The sequence below is a fragment of the Rhagoletis pomonella genome, unplaced genomic scaffold, assembly GCF_013731165.1.
Source record: "Rhagoletis pomonella isolate Grant_MI unplaced genomic scaffold, Rhpom_1.0 Rhpom_scaffold_00011, whole genome shotgun sequence".
In the NCBI taxonomy this organism is placed as follows: Eukaryota; Metazoa; Arthropoda; class Insecta; order Diptera; family Tephritidae; genus Rhagoletis; species Rhagoletis pomonella.
This window is the reverse complement of record NW_023458565.1, coordinates 25,857,060-25,865,529: the sequence shown is the minus strand read 5'-3', so window position 1 is coordinate 25,865,529 and position 8,470 is coordinate 25,857,060. Positions and strand designations below refer to the sequence as shown.

The 8,470-nt window shown below is 40.3% G+C and overlaps 1 protein-coding gene across 1 annotated transcript in view; it reads left to right on the top strand.

Annotated features, from left to right (window-relative positions):
• LOC118746901 overlaps positions 1–8,470 on the top strand; it is a gene marked incomplete at its 5' end in the record, with an annotated part of 132,026 nt that overhangs the window by 4,087 nt on the left and 119,469 nt on the right.

Sequence of the window (8,470 nt, the reverse complement as noted above, 5' to 3'; positions counted from 1 at the left end):
TATACAACATTTACCGCCCAGGCACACAAAGCCAGAGTCAGCCGACATAGCAAAAGTGGGATACCGCACGCTGTTGATGGCAAACTTTATATCCATAATTAAAAGCTAACAAAGCGGCGAACATAAAAATAAATGAACTTACCGAGTAGCTTCGCTTTTAGCACATCATCAGCAGCCGTGGTGACATGGTTTGTGTGCGCATCCAAAGTTGCTGTCGAACTGCCCAACGCATCCTCGTACACATCCTCGTCGCTGTTTTCATTGTCGTTATTATTACTCGTGTTGTTATTATTCTTGTTGATGCCATCGCAATGGCCATCATCTTCATCACCATCATCTCTATCATCATCATCATCATCCAACTCATCAACTTTGTTGGCGTGTTTGACATGTGACACGCGCGCAGCTGCTTCCGTTGTGGCTGCGAGAGCGCCATTGCCCATGGTGGTGGTGGTCGTCGTATTGACGATGCTGACAACAGCGCCAAGTGATTGAGCGTTTGTGGCTGTTGTTGGCAGTAATGATGTCGATGATGTTGCCGCTTCCGCTGCCATTGCCGCTGTCGTTGCAACTTTTATTGCTGTGTATGAATGCGTCGACCTGCCGTCGGCATTTTGTGGAGTAAGCAACATTTTCGTTGTACCAAGTGACATAATTTTGTCATCGTCATCGTCGCTGCCACATTGTTGCTGTTGCTGGTTGCTGCTGCAAGTGTTCGTTTTATTATTGCTTGCACTGCTTTCGTTAACATTTATGGGACTTATATCCTCGTAATGCACCGAGTTTGTTGCACTACCACCGCGGGCTGCACGCATTTCAATGGCTGCATCATCAAAATTATAGCCATCATAATCGTTGGCGGAATTTTTGTTGCTATTACTGTTGCTTTTGCTTCTGCTGCTCGCTGCTTGAGCAATTACCTGCGACACAAAATCGGAGTACTGTTGCAATTCCGCCAGCAAGGCCTCCTGTGTAGGCAGAACCAGTGACGAGTGTGTAAATTGTCCGCTGGGATGCGCTGCCTCGCCGCGCGGCGAGTTCGCGTCTGCTATTGCGGTTTTGGATGCCACATTTTCGGCACGTTGCAAACGCTGTTGCTGTTCTCGCTTTCGATTGTAATACTCGTAATTGGATGTGGATTTGAGTGCTTGACGAGCGCCAGCATCAGTCGTCATCGTTTTGCCCATGTCATCCTCATCGGATAAGTACTCCTGCGTATCTGCGGTCTCAAGCGCCTCATCACTGCTAGTCGCATCGCTTTCGAGCGCATGCACTATGCGCTCCTCAACACTAAACTGTACTTTTTTTCGTGCCTGCGGAAGCGGAATGTAAAATTGCGATTTGGCAGTGGATGTGGGTGAATTTGTGGTATTGGTGTGCGTGGCATTTGTGCGACGTGTGTTCGTCGAAGGTGTTTTTGTCTTGGCACTATCACCGTCAGCACTAACCGCAGAAACCTTTTGCTGATCCTGAGCAGCAGCTGTATCCGTGGCACTCTCGGCTGCTTTGTTCCCTGGACGTTTCAGTATAGATTTGATGCGTTGCGTGGTTGTGGTAGTTAAAAGCATAACGCGTTCGCTATCTAATGCCACAGCTGACGATTTTCCCACAGCGCTCTTATCCAGCTGGTGCTCTACTTCGCTTTCAGCACTTTCGCTCGAATCAGACTTTCGTATGCGTGGTGGACGCTTTGGTTGCGACGATGACTGCGTTGACGTTGCAGAATCGATTGGTTTTACCTGCTTACTGCCATCGACGCCGCTCGTTGTCGTACTCTGCGGCGATGCGCCTACCGTAATGCTCTCGTAACTGCGGCTATCCGCGGTTTGTTTGATTAAAGATTTGGTGGCGGACTTGCTGCTACCCAAGCTAATACGCTGTCCGGCTATTGCCTGCACATTACCATAGCTCCGCTTGCTGCGTCGTACTTCCTCGTCATGCGAGCTGCCGGTATCTTCCTCGCTGATATTTACATTGCCTGCTGTGCGCGCATCACGTCGCAACACTGTTGCTTTACTTTCCGTCTTTGCTGCGGTGGTCGCCTTTAGCGTTTGCGCGGCTTGATTACTGTGACGTTTGCTGGTGGCAAAAGGTGGCGCTTCCTCGGTTAGCGCGGCATCAGCCACATTAAAATCATCGTTTGGTGGCATGAATTCATTCTGCGAGCTTGAGGTGTTGCTGGTAGCAGCCATATGGGAAGTAGGGGTAGCGAGTTTACTGCGTGACGTTGATGTGCCCGCTGTAGCAACTCCTCCGTTACTGCTGTTGCTCTGGCTCGAGGATGCTTGGTTGAGTGAGATCAGGTCATAGGGATTTACATTGCAGCGTAGTATGGAGCGTCGTGTCGCATTTGGCTCGCCACCCAATGCGCTTGCCACAGCCCCGCTAGCATTTAGCAGTGTGTCTGCATCTTCCACCAGCCAACAGTCAGGCTCTTCCGTCAGTGCGCCACTTCTGCTGCCAGTAAGCTGTTTTTTGCTCGGCGCGGGCAGTTGTCCACGTTTACGGCTACGTCCACGCACAGGACTTTCACTTTTACCACGTCCGCGTGCCTTATCCTTCTCGCCTCGACTGCTGCTGCCCGCATCGCGCCCACCGCCGCTGCCGCTACCACCACCACTACTTACACCCGGTTCGGGTGAAAGTAGGCGCGTACGTCGCATCAAGTCATATGGATCCTTTTGCGGGTCCAGTATGGTCGGACGTGCCTTCTTCGATGAGCTAACCACACGTACAGTCGCGGCACCGCTGCTACGCAATTTCGACATGGCCAACATGCCACCGGCTGGTAAGCGCATCGTGCCGCCGATGGGCGTCAGTGGCAGGCGTGAACCTTTGCACTTCTTGCAAACGCTCGCCTTTTTCACCTCACGCTTCGTGCCATTCAGATATTCGGGACACGAACAGATGACCACCGCCAGCGGTTGCATGTAATTGGCTGGCGATGATGTGGCTTGTGGCATGAAGTGGTGGTAGGAGGGCCGCGCTGGTATGCCACGTACTGTGCCATAGATCCATGGCTCGGCGTATTTCATGGAACGTGAAAGGGCGCTTGGCGAATACTCATAGCTGCCACCAACGCCACCGCCACCGCCACCCCCGCCCCCGCCATTGCCAATATGATAATCGCTAAGCTGCAGTGTGGGTAAATGCATTGTGGTTGCAATTGTTTGATACGTCTGTATTTGGCTGCGGCCAAAATGATTTGCATTATATGCGAAATCTTGCGTTGGCTTCGTTTTCGTGGACCTTTGCCGCGCTGTTGATGTCGTCGTTGTTGCTTCGGCGTCTGTGGGAGGTGTGCCTAACAATGCCGTTGTTTTGCGGCTGTATTCAGCACAACTACCCGATGATATTGTTGTAGTTACTATTGATGTCGATGTTGTGTTGTTGTTCTCTGTGGTTTTCGTAATCTTGAGCCGTTGACTCCAGGTTTTCTTTGATTTGTCGTACATCGGCGAATACTATACCACAGAAAAAAAGAAGAAAGAAAGAGAGCACAAAAAATAAAAATGAAAGTGTTATTTGGCGGCTTGGTAGATTGCATTGGTAAGGGTGCGGCATAAGCGGCATTTCGATTGGCAGGTAATTGGCTGACTTTAATTTATAGAATATGCGCGTACTTATTTGGTTGTCTGGCTGGCGTACGGTTTTACTAGCTGGTAGTGCCTTTGCGGGCAATTTCGTACGTGTCGAAGGTGTTGCACGTGCAAAATTTGCAACCAAGGTGGCAAGCCACTATGTGTGGCACGTCTAGGGCATTGCAACCGAAGTGAATTGCGCCACAACTATGCTGCGGCCGCCAACTTTGCTGTACATAAATGAAAATCACTAACAGTTCAGCAGCTAGCCAGCTAGTCAGCCAATTGCCCACTTACATATGTGTGTACGTTTGTGTGTATATGGTGAATGTAAGTGTTGCAAATATGTATGTAACTTACCCTGTTGTTTTTGCGCACATAATCTCAATTTGAATAGCTCTTTCAATTTTTCACCGAGTCGTTGCATTGAAGTAAATCACAATCAACTACAGCCAACTGAAAGTAAAACGAAATAAAAAAGGAAAAGGAAAATATAAATGAATGTGTATGAAGTTCGAGAAGTTAACATAAAATGCATTTAAAATTGGAAGCGGATTTTTTTTATTGTCTACGGTGTGAGTATAATTTGCAACAAAGTAGTAGCTGTGCAGTTACGTGTTCATTTAAGGTATACGTATGATAGGGTGGGCCAAAAATACATGCAAAAAGAGTAAAGTCGGAATTTTAATGCTCTCAGCCTCCAGGTATGTTCTAAATTTTATTAGAAAAAAATGATATAAAATTCTTCAAAATTTATATTTTTCAATCGAGAAATCTGTCTCTTTTCAGGAGACTTCAAATAATAATGCACAAAAGTTTACTTAATTATTTTTTCATATTAACTATTTTTTATGAGTTCCTCATTGCATTTTTTAGGGTTTTTGAGGGACCAATAACAAATAGTTAATATGATATTTCTATGAAAAATTGCAGGGACCGAAAATAACAGTTAATTTGATCCCAGAAAAACCTGGACAAGAGTCCTGCATTCTTTTTACTTTATCGATTTTTTTAGGAAAAAGTCCAATAAAAATTGAAAAATCCGGACTTTTATTTTTTAGTCCAGTAATAACAGTTAAACGTGGCCAAATTTTTTTTAAGTCCGAAATAAAACTCCTTTACTAATAATAAAAAAAAAACCCCAATCCATATGAATCAAATTTGGTATTAAATTAAAGAAGACTAAAATAGCTTTTAAACAGAAATAGCATACGAAGGTTACCACCTACTTTTATTTTCCTTATAATTTAATACAAAAGAAATTCATTTACCTGACCCAAGGTTTGTTCTATGTAAATAAATAACATTTTTAATTGAAATATTTTTCAATGGGTGGCGTTCCTCATTTAGTTCTCTTTCATTTGATGCCAAACTTGTATAAGCGGTTTAGTTATTATTAGGAAAGGACTTTTATTTCGGACCTAAAAAATATTTGGCCACTTTAACTATTATAACTTGACTAAAAAAATTAGTGTCCAGGTTGACCGATTTTTGTTTTTCCTTAAAAAAAAAATATAGAGTTCAAAAACCACTTTTTTCTAACGACTTTTATTATAAAATTTATAAAAGTGCGGTTGCCTGAAGTTTTTTTTCCCATATAAAATGCATGGTAAACTTTGAGTGACCTCTATTTTCTGATCTAAAAAAACCGTGTTACTTTTATAATTTTTTTTTTTGACCACCCTAATCTAGATACATAGTAATACAAGTATTATGCCTTCGTTGCCAATATTTTTTGTTGGCTTAAGGGCTTTTCGCGCGGTTTTCCATATGTTGTTTCAGCTTTTCAGTCCGTGGAAAATTATTAAAATACGGAAGTGAAAAAGCATAAGTACTGCTTCGTGTAAAACACATATCCGCGTTCTTGAAAGTGAATTAAGAAGGCTGTAACTGGACAAACATTGCGGTAGGAAAAAAATTTCACATAACGGCAATGCTTGATTGAGGTGAATCTTTTCAATTACGGTTTATAAGTATGGTTTAAATTTGACTGAAATTAAGGCAAAAAGAAAGAGCAGTCAATTTTCCATACTAAGTAATAAAAATCACTGCATTCGTATTATAAATAGCGCCGAATATTTGCATGCCGAAAAACTAAGCCTATATGGATGGATGTAGGTATCCTCGCAAATAATGGATGATTCATTGACAGCTACTTTTTTAGGTGGGAATTTAATGGCAGATTGCGCATGCGCCATGTAAACTGATGTGCCATTTTTGTTCAGTACTGTTTAACATTCGATCGTGGCACTGCCTCTGCAAATTATACAGGTATAGTACGAAAATTAACCTTCTACGAATAGTTTTTTTTTCGTGTGCTTATAGCAAGTGATGGTTCACAAAATCCGCTTATCTGCAATTCTGTAAAAAGTCTTTTGTAAGACAAATGAAATACAGATGGCGAATTAATTCGAAAGACATTGGTTATTGTAGCACAGATGTCTTGGAAAAAAAGCAGTCCAAGTTCATCACTTGTGGGGAAAACTCTTTTGCCAGAAAGCACCTGTATATAATTCTTCTTGGAGCGGATTTTTTATTCTTTATTCTAATTTTAATTTTATTTCTCTTTTTAGTTTAATTTTCTTTCAATTACTTCATTGTCCTTAAAAGAAAAGTACTCTTATATAGGTACCTATATTTTTAATTTAATTTGAACTTTACAAACTAATTTTTTTTAATTTTATTACTAAATTTTATTGTTTTAAACAGCAAACACATTTTTGTTTTTAATTTCATTTAATTTTTAGGAAAGTTTAAACACGTACTTCATTTTTTCCTTTTATTTTAATTGAAGTGTTTTCTTTTTTAGTTTAAACTTCTTTCTATTTATAGATTTTATTGTTTAAAAAAAAAAAAACGTATTTTCCTTTCATTGCATTCTTAGGAAATTAATTAAATTTTTTTCTTTCATTCAATATATTTTTTCGTTCTTTTCATTTTTAAATTTTGTATTAAAAAGAAAAATATATATTTTTTTATGTATATTACCGATAACTTTGGACCACGGTAACCGATTTCCATAATTATTTTTTTTTTTTAAGGAAAGATATTACTAGAGGGTGTCCCATAAGACTTTGGTTTAGATCCGATCATTGGTTCATAAAGAAATTAGCGATTATGAAATTTTTATATGAAAATTGAAGTCGGATTTGGTTTTTGATAACTTAATTTTTTTATTTTACTATTTTAAAATTAATGTTTTTTTAATTTCATTTTCTTTTATTTTTTAGGTGTTATTTTTTTAAAAAGAAAAATATTTTTTTTCTTTTAATTTTTGAAGTTTTTTTTTAAATTTATTTTTGATTTTTGCAAACAGAATAACGCTTTCAATATAGCTGTCATAATTGACAATTGTGTTATGCAAGACTTTGGTTTTCGAAAGACTGTGGTGATTTGAAAAACAGTTGTCAGAACTTCCCTATTAATGGAGGGACCTACAAATTTAAACACTGCCCCAAATGTTAAATGGCTTTATGAAAAACTTTTCCAGGGCAGCAACACTCTCGGAGGGTTGCAATTCCCCAACGAGGGGCGATCGCTATTAGAAAACCCTTTTTCTAGTTTAGATGTTGCTGGGACCACGTGCCAAGATACCGCGGAGTGATAGTGGGCACCTCTAACCACTCAACTATATCGGTGACAAAAATACAAAAATACCATTATTAGTTAGAAAATGAGCTTCATAGCAGGGACCAGCATTCTAATCTACGTCATTAATATTGAAGGACAATTCATATACATTTACTATAATTTAGTGAAACTAGTAAAATTTACTAAAAGTAACTATCAACAAATTATATGAAAAACATAAATACGTATGAATGTACCTACAACACATTTACTTGTATACATTTATACTTTTCCATCTAAGTATGGACACACACACAACTACCCGCCCGCTTCCACACTTTCCATTCAGTTGGCCAGTTGTAAAAGCTGACTGTACTGAACACAAAGTTTTCATGCGACACCAATTCTCTCAAATAAACGTAAAGTTACAATGACAAATTGTATTTAGCTCAATTGTGCAAAAGGTGGCAAGTAGCAAGTAATAGTAAGCAGCAAGTTGATGTCAACAGAGAGTAAGTGACCAGTTGCGGAAACTACCAAAGTGTAAATGCGAGGAGGGCTTGAGGTATAGGACTCAACCATTTCTAACAAAATGAAATCCTCTTCACACACCGCCCGCTGCTAGTTAGTCTGCTACTGAATCTTAAAACCGAAAGGTGTTGTCAGTTATTTAGTTTTTGTTGTAGTTTTACAACTTTTAACACTCACTTTTGCTTGTAGCAACGGTGATATCGCGCCGCACTAGTCACACAAATTGCTGTGACATATTTAGTAATATTTCACCGCTCGGCGACACAAATTGCCACCAAAAAAGAGCGAAAAAGACTTTTCACGGTGCACAGTTGGTCGCTCTTTTTGTTAAGGCATTCGTGGCAGTAATAATAATGAACCAAATATGAAATGTCGGTAGTGTTGTTCTAAAAAGAGTGAAGGACCTGGTATACAAAAGTTCACCTGAAAGCTCTACTCTAATGATAGACCAAATGGGAATACTATTGAATAGGTATGACCGTATTCCCCGCTGAAAGACCACAATACAAAACGAAGGGTTGAAAGAGAAAGACGAATGTATACAAAAGGCACTCCGAAGTTCATCCTAAAGAAACGGTTCGGAGATACTGTAGCACTACGGAAGCCTATATGCTGGTCAGTTAACTGAAAAGTTCGGTCGGATGCTTGAGTTTTCTGAAAGGTACTGTACGGCGACGCGGAAGGTCAGAAGTTCACAACATCTAAGGGTGCTAATGGGTTCTGTATTTATTTATTTATTTATTTATTTAAAGTAGTCTAACACAACAACCACAGGTTATATTTCAGTG